Genomic DNA, 16,477 nt, shown 5'->3' with positions numbered 1-16,477 from the left:
ATACATAAATCAACTTAATACATAAATCAGCCAGAAGAACTTAGAAGGGTGAAGGAGAAATTTTTCCTTCCTGACAACACTTATCGTTAGCTACCCCCTCCCTAGCCCCTGGCGTAGCGGTCGGACCTCACACACAAAGGAAACCTCGAGAACCAGCAGCGCCTGGGGGCTTACTGGGAATGCAGAATCTCAGGCCCTGCCCCAGGCCCACAAGAGCAGATGAGCATTTTAACAGATCCCCAGGTGAGATGAAGGCCTATCGAAATTCGAGAAGCACACTGCTCTAGGAAAGGAATACTATTAACGTAACAGCAACTATGGTAAATATTTATGAAATATATACTGTATACTGAATGTACAAACAAGGCCATAATTTACAACAGAGATATGAACTGGGAGTAAAAAATTTACTAAGATAAAATGAAAACTTTTAAAATGTGGAAGAATGAAGATATCTGTTTCCAGCCCTCACGGAATACACACACTGTAGTAAGTATTAAGGAAATCAGAATGATAAAATGTCACACAATTTCAAGCTCTGCACACATCCACCTTTGAGTTATGGTTTCCTTTTAGTATGTCACATGCTCATATAATTTTTATAAAGTAGGTACAGTTCTGTAGTTCTCCTTTAAAATGATCCCAGTTTTCTTGTTGTATTAAAAACTTTCAAAATTTATGGCTCTAAGTGGCAGCTTATAATTTTGTTACATTTATGTACCAAGATTACAAATTGTTCCCCCTGTTACTGGACATTTGGGTTGTTTCCAATATAAATAATGCCGCAGAGTATCTGTGCATATGAGCTTTAACCTCTTTGAATTTATATTCTTGGAATAAATTCCCGAGGGTGAATACAGGGCCAGAGTATGTAAAGAAATTTTATGACTGTTGATATGCTTTTGACATATTGAAAAATATTCCTTTAAAAATATTCAGTTTGGAATGATTATAGCTGCAAGTCATTTCTTCCCTTATGATATTTTCTTTGAACAAGCAGCACAGCAGAACAATTTAAAAAGTAGAAGGGGCTCCTTGATACACCGTATCTGGGACAACTCCAGTGACGTTCTCAGTGGTGGTCAAGGGCAGAGCTCGTTGGCAGTAACGATCCCCCTGTCAGCAGTGCCCCTGGTAGGCCCAGTGTTGACCTGAGCGTGGTGGTGGGACGGGACCCCAGGAGAGGAGCAGTCAGCTGACTCTGTCAAAAGCCATGAGAGCGCGGGCTCCCGTTAGGGGGAAAGAGACAGCAAGGTCATCAGCACTGGATCGCTGGTGACTGTCCTGCTGGTCAGCATTAAAGGCAGACCACAGACAGACAGACAGACAGGACCCAGAATCCCTCCCAGTGCGCAATCCTAGCAAGTTATGTAGCCTACTGGAGTCTCACTGTCCTCACCCGACTTGTCAGGAGGATTAAGTGGCTAATGCTCACAGAAACGGTGGGCATTGTTGTTACCAAAAGAACAGATCTGCCACTTGCTAGGAGTCATACCCAATTCTTAAGCATGTGTCGAATTCCTGCTCTGTCCAGGCATTTTCCTGTCCCTTCTTTAACTCGTTGTCCAAGCTTCAGCTCAGAGGTTCCACTTCCTGAAACCTGCCCCATCCTCCCAGGCAGAGTCAGCGGTCCCTCCTGCTCCTCCCAGCCCCCAGGGTGGCTCCCTCACGGGCCCACGTCTGTTTCTGCAGGCGGCGTCCTAATTAGATGTAGGTCTGTCTCCCACTTGGGGGAAGGAACCATAACTTCTTCATCTTTGTCTCTCCAGAACCTGACACTGTACCTAACACATACAAATAAATGAATTAACAAAGGTATGAAGAAACTATCAGAGTGGGACTTGGAGCCAGTAAGGATCCAAAGTAAAGGCTGTCACTCAATGGAGAGAGGTAGACGGACACAAAACACAGAACCAAGCAGAGTGAAGTATTCTTAGACCTCCCTACCAGACTTCTCTTTTCCTCTTAAAATACAAACCAGTTTTAATAAAAAGTATATATGTTATATCTGATAAAAACAGGCCTTCTCCTATGTCTCGACCGGCTAGCTAAGCTTCCATTCATATTTTAAGAGACTGATTGGGAGAAAAAAAACAGTAGTGGCAAAGAGAACTTCAGGTAGGGAAGAAAACAGGATGCAGTAATAAAGGCCCGGGGACCGTGACTTCCAAATGCAAAGGAAATGTGGAGGCATGTGATGTGAAGAGAACAGAAGCGCCAAATTCCTATCCTTCAAAAACATTTCTGCAATTATGAAATCATCATGCTGTTTGCTTTCAAATAACCACACTGCTCAGGAAAACAGAGGGCATGGGAAAGACAAGCTGATACGCAACCCGTAATTACAAAGGCAAGGAACACAAGAAGGAGTCATCAGCGAGTATGAACTTGGAAATGGACACTGTGTCGTGCTGTGTGTCTGTGTCTCAGCACCTCAGGGGGTCCTGCTGTGGGAAGGGGACAAGCCACTCTCATTGGCAGGTTCCATTTCCTAGGCACTTCCTAGGGACTGTCAACATGAAAAAGCTGCACGTTTTCCTAGTGATGTGAAACAAGCGTGCGTTCCCTCATGATATTCGCTGCTCTCAATGCATTTCCAAAGGGACACGGGCTAAAGAATTATTTAGCATTGATTTTGAACGTGAACTTGCTCTTGACTCATGAAGCAAGTACACTCACTATGACTGAGCATTCCTGAAAAGCATGGAATGTAGACTTCTGAAAGCGGCCTATTTAAAAAGGCTTGCAGGAAAATGTTTGCACATGCCACAATTATTTGTCTTGGCAATCTCTTTTATGAGGGGGTGGGGGGGGTACAGCTAGTCCACTTACAGCATGAATGAAAACAGGAAACCCTGACTGAGTTATTGTGTAAGCACAGAAGCTATTCGAGAGTAATTGTGTAGCAGGGCTCGATTCAAACTTTAAGAGTCACACTCTGCTCAGAAAGGAAGTGTCAGCGGGCCTGGGTTGGGAAGGACCACCTCGGTGAACAAACGCTGGTAGTAACGGCATGGGACACAGGGCTCTGGGTGCAGGTGGAGTCAAAACCAACCCCCGACAACCAGGCAGCTGGCTTTCCACGCTCATCTGCTAGGACACCCTGAGTCGTGTTGTACGAACGGAACAGAAGCAACAACGAACAATAACTATGCACTGCTGGGAGGCACGGGGGATATCTATGCAACTCTTCAGTGACGCAGAGATGATTTTTTTAAAAGATTTTATTTATTTATTTTTAGAGCAGGAAGGGAGGGAGGGAGAAAGAGAGAGAGAGAGAGAGAAACATCAATGTGTGGTTGCTGGGGGTCATGGCCTGCAATCCAGGCATGTGCCCTGACTGGGAATTGAACCTGCGACACTTTGGTTTGCAGCCCGCGCTCAATCCACTGAGCTACGCCAGCCAGGGCAAGAGATGATTTTTATACTTTGATCTGCTCATGCTTTTTTAGAAAACTGTCAACATCATCACCTCACGTGGGCAGGCCCTGTAGGTTACGGGTGCGTACACTTCTAGAGCCACCTCCTGACCTCCTCCGTGACCCTCGGTGCCAGGGAAGGTGTGTTCCTGGGGCAGGTGCCCACTGTGGTGTCCAGGTCCCACAGAGCCACTTCCTGTGTTCCACACTTCCCGCCTCTTGGCATGCCACTCAGAAGCACTTCTGATTACATACATGCATCCTAGGATTTAGGGGAAAACTTCATTTCTTCTCATTCATCAATTTGCCAAACTTTTATTTTTTTGCTTGGCATGTAAAGAATCACCTATCACTCCTGTCTTCATTTAGTGAGGAAATGGTACATTTTTAACATGACAAAGATGAGAAAAATGAATCCATCATCCAATGGAAAAGGAACAGCTCTCTGACCTTTCCTTGTTCACTTTTCCTTATTTGAATTCCCCTTGGTAGTTTAAACTTTGTACTTATTTACCATTACTAAGCCGGTAAACTTGAATTTAGTTCTGTTTCACATTTGCTTCTGAATGGTCTCATGTTTGGGTACAGGTACCAAACCCACTTCAATGAATCAGAAACTGTGTCGGTCGGTGGTTCTCAACGGGGGACAATTCTGTGCCGACTTGGTTTCTAACTGCACTGTGGCCCTGCCGTGATCACACAAAATAGGTAATCTGGTCTTTGCCATTATGACAGGCCATTCTTTTTTTTTTTTTTGGGAGAATCCAGAAATGTGTTTTCTCTCTTGGAGCAATTCACTTAGGGCTGACGCATCACCATCCTCTCTTAGTTCTTGGGCCACGTGCCAAGAGCGTGGCTGGCTCCATGGGCAGCAGCGGGGGGTGGGCTGGGGAACACGGACAGACCTCCGAGACAGGAAGCTCCGAAGGCCGGCTGCATGCGGGCTTGGCCCCCAGCACCAGCAGGATCAGGCCGAAGGCAGAGGACACGGCTCTGCAGCCTGGGCTCCCGAGAGCCGGGAGGCATTTCCCCGCCTTCCAGCCAGGTGAGTCCGACCCCAGCACTGCACTTCGCGGCCTCCTGCAGCCCGATGCCCGCCCTCCCGTCACTGGTTGGGGAGGTGAGCAATGCCACCTCTCTAACCTGGGCTTTCTTTCCCGAGCTGCGCATTCCTGTGACCGCCCCGAGCATGCGCACAGTCCTGTGACTGCCCCGAGCATGCGCACAGTGGGAGAAAAGGGAACAGATACTTTAGGTCTGGAATTCTCATTTTTGCTTTTACACTGGGGAAAATGCTCTTGGGACCCTGAGAGTTAAACTGAAGCACCAAGATAATTTTTCCTTGGGTTTCTGGCCCCTTGACGTGCCTGAATATTGTCACCAGAATTGCAAATTGAATTTCCAGCTTGCTGTGCCACTAAGGGGCCCTTCATTCCACGTGTACTCAGAAGATTAGAACTTTCAGATTTCATAGCCACTTCATAATGGCAATCATTTTTCTTTCCGTGATACACACAACAAACATACATAGCAAATATAAAACACATTGAGTTTCCCGTTACTTTTGGACATGAACTTGAATTTATGGACTGTTAGGGGTCTTACAGAAGAGCTAGTCCTCAGAATCAGCTTGGCTTAAAATGAGTTGAGATAAGAAATACATCTGCTCAGGGCAGAGTTTGCTAACTTAATCCTCCGCAGGATTTCTTGTAAACAGAGGGAGGAATACAACTGTCGTTTTCATGCCGTCAGCACTTGAATTTCTCACGACAAAGCAGAAATCAAAACACAACCTTTTGTGCGGGAAGAAGTAAGGTATCTGCTGGCCTGGGCTTCATGCGGAAGCCCTGTGCGCTGTAATTCCGGAGCGACGCTAAAGGGAATGGAGACTGGGTTCTTCGAACCGTCCTTTTCTGCCCTGGGTAAACACGTCTCTTCAGCTGCAGTGGCCTGCAGATACACTCGGGGAAAGTGGAGTTCAAAGTCAAAGAACCACAGGGATTCTGAACTTGAGCTCAAGGTGGGCCAGCATTTGAGGATTTTAATTATCATTATTATTTTTTCATTTACTAGAAGGAGACGTAACTAAACCAGGATGAATTGTTAAATTAATTACAAGGGAAGCTCAACCTTATTATTACAGTTGAAAAAAAAAAAAACCAACTTGATGTAGGACATATTAATTTTAAGGCTCCAACTCATCTTAAGTCTATAAAATTTTACCAAAAATGAAACCCTTTCTGCAGTTTCGGATTTGTCTTTTTAATCTATGATCCCCTTTGATTTTATTAACTGCCTTGGGGTCAAATTTGCACAGAGCATACAAACCAAGTGGGCCCGTCCCGGGAGAACTAAAGCAAGAATAAACCAGTGAAAAAACAAACCAAACCGAACCAGTATTAATAGTAGCACATGGCCTTCCTCTTTGTTACCTTTTTGTTGATGACAGTGTCTGCACCTAGTAGGAAAAGCGTGGTAATATGGCAGAATACACGAGAAAGTTATTGAAGATTTATTTGGGGGAAAGAGGAAGGAAAAGATAAGCAATGCATGAAAAGGACACAGGTCCACTGGAACTGTATGTTTGGGGTAGTAATAAAAACTCAGAAAATACCAGCGATGCCACCGAGCTGTGTTTTGGTGTCAGGACCCAGAATTCCCTTCCTTCAGAGAGTTAATTAGAGACAGACCCTGGCTCACAGTATTTGGAACCATCAGAAATCATCCTCTTGTTTTGTAAAGCGATGTTGGCCATAGTGAAATTTCATTTTGGAAAAAAAAAGTCTCCATGAAAATGAAGTTATACATGTTGTTTTTATCTCCCTTGTAAAAATCCAACCAAATTAAATTCCTGAGTCTATTGTCCACACAGTTCCCGCCTTTTTGTGGGGATCACCAGCATCTGTGCACTGTGACTGCTAGGGGCGGGGCTTTTAACCCTCCTGTTTGCAGCAAGCACGGGGTGCCCCGCAGTGCTGGCCGGGGGCCTGGAACCTGGCAGGGCCGCGTGGGGGAGAGCTGCTCTCTTGCAGCCCCTGAGAAACGGACACGCAGAGGACAACATGAAGCAGAAACAAATTCCGAGACGCTCCGCTACGAACACGCCAGAACCTGAAACATTGGAAGGATGAGCTAGAGCGTTTTTTTATTGAGCAGTTTATGAACGGACAGCGTTTTGATGGCCGCCAGATGGGAGCAGGATGGGGGCGAGTGGGGGAAAGGTGAGGAGATCAGGAAGTACAAATAGGTAACCACAGAACAGCCATGGGGATGGATGTCAAGTGCAGTATAGGAAATGGACCAGCCAAAGCACTGACATGCGTGACCCACGGACATGAACAATGGTGGGGGGGACTGCCCGAGGGAGTCTGGGGTGCTGGGTGGAGGGGGGCCAAGGGGGAAAAACTGGGACAACTGTAATAGCATAATCACTAAAATATAATTAAAAAACCCTAAGCAAGATAAAAGTATAAATATCATAGGTAAAGATATTTTATCTTAAAGGTTCCCAGGAAAAACACAACATCAAAAAATTTGCAACAGCTTTTTCTGCAAGTGTAAAAAACTTAGCAAGTGAAACTACGATTACTGAGTTGAAAACAAATTAGATATACTGACATTCGTGGTATGACAACTTTGATTATAGAGGAACTTAAAGACAGAAGGGAAACATTCTAAACATGCAAGGAGGCAGATTCATAATACGCAGTATTTACTAAATACAAGCGGGCAAAGCAGGGGTTTTTGACCTGAAGGTAGAGACCATAAGTGGGTCACTAAATCAGTGCAGAGCAGTCCCTTCTCATCCGTGGGGGTCTTTCCAAGACCCCTAGGGGAGGCCTGAGACCTTGGACAGCACGCCCCACCCCAACACGGTTTCCACCCACAAATTTAATGCCTTTCCCAGCTTAACGAAACACTTGTCGTGTGCTGTGGCCGTGACTTTGTGGTCCAAGGTGTGACAGCAATACCAGCACGAATTTCTTTTTCCTTCTTCACAACTTTACTGACAGAAGATTCACTCTCGCTCTAGATCTTAGCAACCTCGGCATGATTTTGTTCTTTCCTTATGAAGCCGAGAACTTTCATCCTTTTCACCGAAAGGAAGCAGGTGATGGCTTCCCTTCGGCACAGCTGAGCTGCAGCATCGCCGCTCCTGTGCTTTGGGCTCATGAGCCCATGAAATGAGGGTGAGGTGGACCCAGGCGCTGCGGTACCAGGACAGCCCTTCTGATCCCCAAGGCAACTAAGTAACTCATCGGAGGGGGTGTCCACTGCTTGGAGACACTGGACAAGGGGACGATTCAGGTTCTGGGTGGGATGGAGAAAGACAACAGATTCCATCGGCTCCTCAGAAGAGAGAGCAATTTAAAACGTAGGAAGCATTTGTTTCTGGAATTTTCCACTTAATGTAATTAGGCCACGGTTGGCTACAGGTAACCAAAACCGCAGCAAGTGCAGCCATGGACACGGGGTGACTACCGCACTGGGGGGCAGCCAGCACCCCAGTCACACGTGGAATCGAATGAACAAAATGAACTGACGACCGACAGAGACGGACTCATAGACAGAGAGCGGGCTGACAGCTGTCCCGGCGGGGGCCTGGATGAGGGGTGGGTGGGGTGGAGGGACTGAGGGGGGCGGGGGAAACAAAAAAGAAAAGGGAAACCTCACCCACGTGGACAGCCGTGTGGTGACTGCTGAGAGGCTGGGGGTGGTGCGGGAGGGGGTGGGGGGATGAGGGGTGATGGGAGGAGGCTTGACCTGGGGCAGTCCACACACAACACAGTGCACACACGGCGTGTTCTGGAATCGGGCACCTGAAACCTGGGTGATTCTGTTAACCAGGGTCATCCCAATAAATTCAATACAAAGGAAAAAATTTTCAATTAAAAAATAAGTAGAATAGAAATATTCATCTATCTTGCACATAGTAATAAAAAATAGCATTTTTGCCATAAAACGCCTGATTCAGTTTTCTCTCTCTCTCACACACACACCCCTGTGCACATACAGTTGTGATATAAATCGTGTTTCACACTGTGGGTTTCAGTGGGAACACCCGAGAGAGTCTGCACTGGCCTGGACCTGGCCCGGGCAGATTCCTTCTCTGGGCAGGGAAGCGGTGGGCCCGCTGGGTCTCCAGTCAGGTCCCAGGCTCCCACAGGAGACCACAGTGGTTACTCAGGCCCGGCCCCGTCTGCTCAGTGTCGGCGCATCAGCTCGCGCAGCTCACAGCAACAACGCCCCTGACCTCACTGTCACCAGCCACTGTGTTTAGCACGTTTGGGTCTCAGCCACGGAGCTACTCTCCCTGATCCTGTGGCTCTATTTGTGGGCGTGGAGGCAGGGACTGCCCTGCTTTCCCTGTTCCCTTCACTCTGGCATGGACATCAGTGTAGGACAGGCCTGTCCACTGGGATTGGGATATCTTTCTTTATCCTGAGGATTTGCTTGTTATTGATTTTAGGGAGAGAGGAAGGGAGAGAGAAACATCAATAGGTCGCTTCTGGTCCACACCCTGACTGGGAACTGAACCCACAACCAAGGTATGCATCCTGGCCAGGGATCAAACTGCCACCTTTTGGTGCATGGGGCGATGTCTCAACCAGCTGAACCACCAAGCCAGGATTGGAATAGGATCCTAAAAGGTTTTGATTTAGCAGAACAAATGAGCCCTGGCTGGCATAGCTCAGTGGACTGAGGACCGGCCTGTGAACCAGAGGGTCGCTGGTTCGATCCCCATCAGGGCACATGCCTGGGTTTCGGGCCATATCCCCAGTAGGAGGCGTGTGAGAGGCAACTGCACATTGACGTTTCTCTCCCTCTCTTTCTCTTTCCCTTCACCTCTCTCTCTAAAAATAAATAAAATCTTAAGACAAAACAAAACACAAAAGCAGAACAAATGAGGACACATTGACAACCCCAGCAATTCACAGGCACATTTGTAAAAAACTCAAACTGAAGATAACAGGGTGGAAAAGGAGGGATGAACACATCTTTTCGATGGCTTATTTCCATAATAACCTTTTTCTCTTTATAAAAATGAACGTTATTAGAAATGTGCCATTAGTGAGGTATGATCAGGAAACCCGGTGAGAAGAAGAAAACAAAGCAGGCACTCTGCCGAATTTTCACCATAATCTGTGCTCCTGGCTGGCTCTCCACAAGCTGACAGGGGCACAATGCCCCAGAGGAGTGTAGTTAAACGTGTTTTGTGAGGAAAGGTAACAGGGACACAGGGGTAATCCCCACGTTCCCACCTCCCACCTCCACCCCATCCTTAAGGCTGGAAGGCGCTGACACCCAAGCCTGGTGCAACTGCCATCTTGTTGGAACAAAGAACAAACCCTCCATTCGCTGTCTCTCTCCCCTCCTCTCGGCACACCCCCAGACTTTCCCGAATCTAGGAGTGGCTGCGGCTGCAGTGGGTAAAGCAGTTGAAGAAGTATGATTATTTATGTTATGCAGGAAAAATGCTAAATATATATAAATATTGTATTATTTGTCTATTATACTGGCAAAAGGTAAGCATGAAAACAGGGTTTCATGGTGTCCATGTGGCTTGCAAGTTTCTGATGCCTGCAGGGCAGTCACGGCTGTCCCCCCAAAGGCAGCACCTCTGTCTACGTGATTTCATCTTCAGCGTCATGAGTGTCATGCTCTGAGGACTCTCTCGTATCCTGATCTCTTTGATTGACCTAATGTGGAGCATCTCTGCAAGACAGTAACATTTTAAAAATAGTATCTTAACTTTCCTCTCCTAAACTCTGCCTGGCCACCTGGCAGGTGTGGTCAGAAGGGAGTGACGACAGTGACGTGGATCGCTTGGCATTACCTCAAGCCAGGGTCTGGAAAAACCCCTACAACTATGTCATGCTGATGGTGGGTCAGCAACTTGCTTTTCTATTCGAAGGTGACCTAATAGAATCAGAAAGTGTCTTGCTTCTCCTGTAGCTAGGTATGACTGTGTGACCAATGTTATTAATAAGGTATAAACAGAAGTTTTGTGAGTTTGAGGAAGGCTCCTAAAAAGGGAATATGCATTTCTTCCTTACTTCTTATCGCTGGGGTTCAGATGTGATGGCTGGGGCTTGTGCAACTATGCTGGACTACGAGGCAGCATAGAACCCTGATGATCCAGGAGTTGCCATGCCAGCCCAGGCTGTCTACCCTCGAATTCTTTCACGTGACAGAGAAATAAACTCCTACTTGCTTTGGGTCACCTTTTTCACTGTTGCTATTATTTGTCAGTGAACATAATCCTAACTGATTCATTCCTAAAAAATACTGCCTAATTAGAAACACTATAACATTTTTTTTCATTTCTATCATTTCATTATTTGAACGTGAGGCAGTGTCTTCCTTCTCTGCATAATAAGTAACTCTGGGGCTGAAGTCAAGGTTACATTTCTAATTTAGAAAAGATGAGAGATTTGCTCAACATTCTGCTGGGAAAGATGCTGAAAATTTGAAGGCTGAGAGGTGGCCCTAAGTCTTTGCTAGAGGCCTCAAGGCTATGCCGCGGGAGGTCACCGAGAGAGCGTGCCCACAAGCTCCAGGCCCAGAGTTAAACCAAGGCAGCAGAAAGCGGCCTGTCCGTCTGCGTGCAGCAGCGGAGAATGCGTGCGTGCGCGCAGGGCTCCCGGGGGTGTCCCGTCGACCGGCCTTCCAGTGACTGGTCTGCTCTCACTCTAAATTCCGTCTCCTCTGTCAGCGTGCGCGATCCACAAGGAAATGGCTTTCGGAGGCAAAAACTACACATGTATATTTTCATAGTTGCTTTAGATATTTTTAGAACGTATATCGTTACAGTATGACCTGGCCCTAAAAAGTAAAAGGGATCCGCAGTCAACGAAAACACTCACGCAACTTTGTAAAACAAAGGGGGAAAAAAAAGACTAAACAAGATGGGATTGGGAGTCAGATCGCTGGTGTTTGAAACTGAAATGTTTGTGTGCTGAACACTTGAACATACGAAACAAAACCCATTCATTAGAACGTAAGTGAACATCTCAGCGTGGACTGAGGAGTATTTGGTGGATGAAGAAGCCATCCTCCCGGGCCCTGGAAAGGAGGCTACCAGGGGGGACCACTGACAAAGGTCACGGTCACGTTCATTTCTCCCAGTTCCGTCTGCAGAGGGCAAGGCACACCCTGGCTCAGTCAGCCCGCTCACCCCCAGCGGCTCTGGTGCACACCTCCACCGTTCATCCCAAGGGAAGTGGGAGAGTGTGGGTGGCTGTGTGCAAATTATCACTCCTGCTAGAAAGTGACTGAAAGCTCCTGACCCACAAAATGGCTATTAACACCCAGACTTAGCTCTAGATCAAGTGAAGATTGATGACATACTAATGATCACCGCCCACCTACAGCTCTAGCCTCGGCCTGTCTCCCAAATTACAGACCCACGCTCCCTCCCTCCCCCCTCCCCACGCATAACTAAGACGGTGCAGTCCTCCCCCAGGCACCGCCCCCACTCAGCTCCCTCCCAAGTCTTCCTAGTGAGCAACTCTATCAACCTGGTGCTGATCTGGGTCACGTGTTCATGCTTTGACATACGTAAGGCGTCAACAAAACAGACTGCTGTTCCTGTGCATTTAAAATGGGTCAGACTGCATTTACAACTCCACGGCCTGCGTTTTCCCTCAGCAGTGTGATCTCACGCTGGAGACGCCCAGACGGTGTAGAGCAGCCTCATCTCTGACTGCCAATGGAGTCCTGCCCTGGGGGCGGAGTCCTGCCCTGGGGGCGGAGTCCTGCCCTGGGGGCGGAGTCCTGCCCTGGGGGCGGAGTCCTGCCCTGGGGGCGGAGTCCTGCCCTGGGGGCGGAGTCCCACTGATAGAGTCCTGGGCCTCTCTTGCCCCTCACTTGCTTTCTTCTGGGAATGACCCATTTGATGGGGGTGGGGGGGTTGGAAAGAAACACCATCTTCTAATGGAGCCTGGTAACAACTCTACATAATCGTTCCGGAAGTCCTCATGGGTGAGGAACCCTGACTTGTAAGGATGTTGAGAACTTAACTCCAATCTATCCCCCTCCCGTATCAACACGCTGACTGGCCTGTCTCCCCCTCTGTCCCGCGCCACTGGATTGTATCTTGAGTGCGCTCAAGGCTCGCTTCAAATGACATCTCAGGAGAGTCCTACTGGACCACTATTTAAAAACTGTCAAATATCTCCACCAGTCACTGAAAGCATAACACTTCAGATTATCATTTATTCCCCTCCAAGAAGACCCCGTGCGACCATGAAGTTCATCTCCCCACGTCTAAGGTCGTGGCGCGGCTGCCCCGGAACCCACCCACACGTCCATCACTCGTCTGCACCCTGGGCCCCAGCTGCTTCTCCCTGCGCGTCCACTTACTGCACACTTTTCACGTCAATTTTTCCTTGTTTAAAACAAAAGTAACACACTCAAACTGTAAAAATTTCAATAAAAAAAGTGTAGAAAGTGAAAGTCACCATGAACATATTTCCCCAGAAGATTTGGTTCAAACCTTCTCATTGCAAGTGGTAGGCACTCAGTACCTTTTTTAAAAATAAGAAATAGATTTGCTTTACAACTCAATTATTTTATTTTATGTTCCATAAACACCTTTACAAGTACCACGTAAATCTATTATACAGTAATACTAAACATTTTCTGCTCTTTTCTTGAAGCTTAGGTTCCAATTTTTCACATTAAAAAATTTGATCTTTCTCTACTCTGAGTATATTGTGACACATGACTCTAAAATTTATGTTTTAAAATTCATAGCCAAATGTCTGAATATCATTTAATCATCAGTCCATCCATTTGCCACTGATTTGAAATGTCGTCTATTAATTTCTGCCTATAATGAAATAGTCTACTTAAGGATGGTACAGGTGTTCTTCGGATACAAGTTGTTTGTACGTGTCCATCTCTATCATTGGGGCAGTATTATCTTGTTCTGACGTTTAGAGTTAGGTAAATCACCCATTATTATCGCAGTTATTTTCTTGCCTATCTGCATGAATCTATTCTAGAATCTAGACAAATGTGGTTACTAATTTAATTGGGAAGCTCATCTTCCTCCATAGTTGCTATGGTAACTGTATAATAGAGTATAGTACTGAATAGTACAGCACAGCACAGCATGGCATGGTCCAGTGCAGCGATTCTATAGTCATTTACATCTGAGTCTGACAGAGGAACAGTGATTGTTTAACACTGACTAGTCCTGAGGACACTGTGTGTGACTCACCCATAACTCAGTCTTGCTCTGTGTCTTTCAATAAACTTTCATAGCTTTCTTTCTACAGGGTCATTTGTTGTCACATTTATCCCTAGGTATTTATAGTCTTGGGGATGCAAAAAAATAGGATATTTTCCCCATTACAGCATCAGACTTTATTGCTGATATATAAAACTATTCATTTTTACATATTTACCTTGCATCCAACCAAAATTTGTATTACTTAAAATAAGTGTCTTGAACTTTTCTCGTTATACAATCATACCACACACACACACACACACACACACACGAAAAATCTGCCTCTTCCTCCCCAACATTTATGCTAATGGTTCTTGTTTTAGGACTTTGGGGAGGACTTCCCGAGTGACGATGAACATAGTGGTGACTTTCCTGCCATATTACTGAATACACCAGTGTAACTCTGCTTCACTAGGTAATGAGGCTGATCATTAGTTTGTGTTTTACGATTCCATTTAAATTCTTCTGTTGCAAGAGGTCTTTCTTTACCATTCCATGGAGATGCCCCTTTTATCTCTCTAGTTACTTTACTCGGCTTTATTTTGAACCGGATACCCACGTACTTTGTCACTCACACAGTCATTTTAAACCTTAGGTAGTTTTTTATTGATATTGTTTGTATCAAAGCATTAATGGTTCAAACACCATTTGTGGTTGAAGCTGATAAGAGGTTGAGACTTTCAAGAGCAGTAATAATCAATGTTTCTCTGTCCCCCAAAAGATGAGAAAGGTCCACAGAAGGATCCTCTGTTCCTTCAGCAACGACCAGCTCCCTACTTAAAATTCTACTACATGTTCTTTGTATGAGAGTAGCAATAGAATGATACTGTAATTATGGAAACATTGCTAAAAGCTTAAAAGTTACCTCACCTCATTGCAGTTTTCTCAACTGCGGTTTGTATATTAGGTGAGAGTCATCTGACTCTTTCCAGGCTACAAGTTCTCAGCCAGGCTGGAGTAAGAGAGCAACCGCACAATGTAAATTTCAAAGTCATTGTGCAATGAATATTTTTTAAAAAATTCTCTAAAAGACTATGCAGTTTATGAATTTTAAGACTCACGTTTAACCTCTGGCTCACATTTTTGAATCATTTTAAGTTAACTCTCGGAGCAGGAACCTCTGCAGGACAATGTTTTGACAAGGGTCCTATTTTAACTCCACATTTTATGACAGCAAGCAGAACTACATTATGAGCGCTCCATTGCTTAGAATATATGCATAAATCATAAGTAGGGATGGGCTAGATACTTCACTGAAAATGAACTTGCATTTTGTAAATGCCAACAGTCAAGGTCAGGTCAGACATTCCCCTAAAGTTCAAAACCTCTTTTATAACTTTATTCAAAACGTTTTACTCTTCTTATTTAATTACTCTTTTAATAAATTTATTTAATTACCACTTCAACAAACCATTGGGCAAATATCCTTAGCTCACCATAAAAAGCCTAGTGGAAATTCAGACATGTTTCCCAGTAGATAAACCCTCAAGAAACACGTGTGTAATAAGTTTTTTATTCAAGAAAACCTTTATTCAGTGCCTGTTATTCGCTATGCACAGGGTCATGGGGTGATGACAGGGACGAAAGCAAATGTGTAGGAAGAGGTAAAACCCCTCTAACAGGGGCTTAGGTTCAAATCCCTGCCCCACCCCAGCACACGAGGACTGCCTCTGCATAACTACGGACTCAAGCTAACGAACGTTTGCTTTCCTCACCCATAAAATGGGGTTGTTCCAGTAACTACTTGCTGGGGTCATCACCACTCCTACAGACACATGTGCAGCACCCGGCAGGCCCTCCAGGAAGGTAAACTCTCGTTACTTCCAGCAGAGACTTGTCCCTGCCGGGACCTGCCCCAGTGGTTTCCATGTGTCGTTTCTGTCCGGTTGCCTCGCATGTCAGGTCGTGTCGTCCCCCTGGCTTTACAGACAGGAGACTGGGGCGTGGAGCAGCTGTCAGCTCCGGGTGGCGAGGGGGCACCTGCTCTCTCTGGGGCCAGGGGGGAGCTGCCGGCATTTGGTGAGTGGGGCCAGGAAGCTGGCGTCTTGCCATGGGCAGGACAGTCCCACCAAGACTCGCCCCTGGCCACTCACGATTTCCCCCCAGACACTCCTGGAGTTGAAAAACCTGCTTAGGATTATATGAACCTAGAACCCTTCCCCCAGTCTGTTTCACGTAAAAATGCAAAGTATTCCTTCAAGCAATGAGTATGTACTGAACGTTTAAGCAACGCATACACGGGTGGACATCAAGGGAAGGTTAACCTTGTTTTCTTTAGAACTCTGTCAAGACTTGCTCACTTTTTCAGAAAACCGCACCACCCAAGCCAGTCACCACCCAGGCCACCCGAGATGCCAACACACAAGCCTTTCTGCACCTGCCTTTGGGCCTGTGCCATGCACGGCACAGGTGCAAGCCCCCGACCACTCAGAGCATCTTCTCCTGGAGCCGCGATACGCATTTCTCCCAATGAATACACACTGAAATACAAACTGTTATCATAAAATACTTTCATAGCACAGCTAACACCTTATATTGTTTTTTGGCATTGTATATAGAAAGTCATAGTACCTGAGTTTCACTGTAGCACTCGCTATAAAAGAGGAAAAGGGCGTGTTACGTTGAGGTCACGCTGGGCTACGGAAGTTGCTCCGAGTCGCAGAGCTGACAAGGAACAGAGCCGGGATTTGAACCGGGGCTGTATCCAGAACCCACGCTGATCCCGCTTATACTTCTAAGGTGAAAATTTTACGGACTGCTCCCTACCTCCGTGGGGTTCTCTGACCTGGGGAGGCGCGGATTAGGCATTTTACTCAGA

At 46.3% G+C, this 16,477-nt stretch overlaps 1 protein-coding gene across 1 annotated transcript in view; it reads right to left on the bottom strand.

Annotated features, from left to right (window-relative positions):
- Positions 1–16,477, bottom strand: part of MTHFD1L (methylenetetrahydrofolate dehydrogenase (NADP+ dependent) 1 like) — a 167,097-nt gene that overhangs the window by 69,471 nt on the left and 81,149 nt on the right. The gene's annotated exons all lie outside the window — the stretch shown is intronic.

The sequence above is a fragment of the Phyllostomus hastatus genome, unplaced genomic scaffold (genome assembly GCF_019186645.2).
Source record: "Phyllostomus hastatus isolate PE091 unplaced genomic scaffold, TTU_PhHast_1.1 phas_contig_40, whole genome shotgun sequence".
In the NCBI taxonomy this organism is placed as follows: Eukaryota; Metazoa; Chordata; class Mammalia; order Chiroptera; family Phyllostomidae; genus Phyllostomus; species Phyllostomus hastatus.
This window is presented reverse-complemented; position numbering and strand designations above follow the sequence as displayed.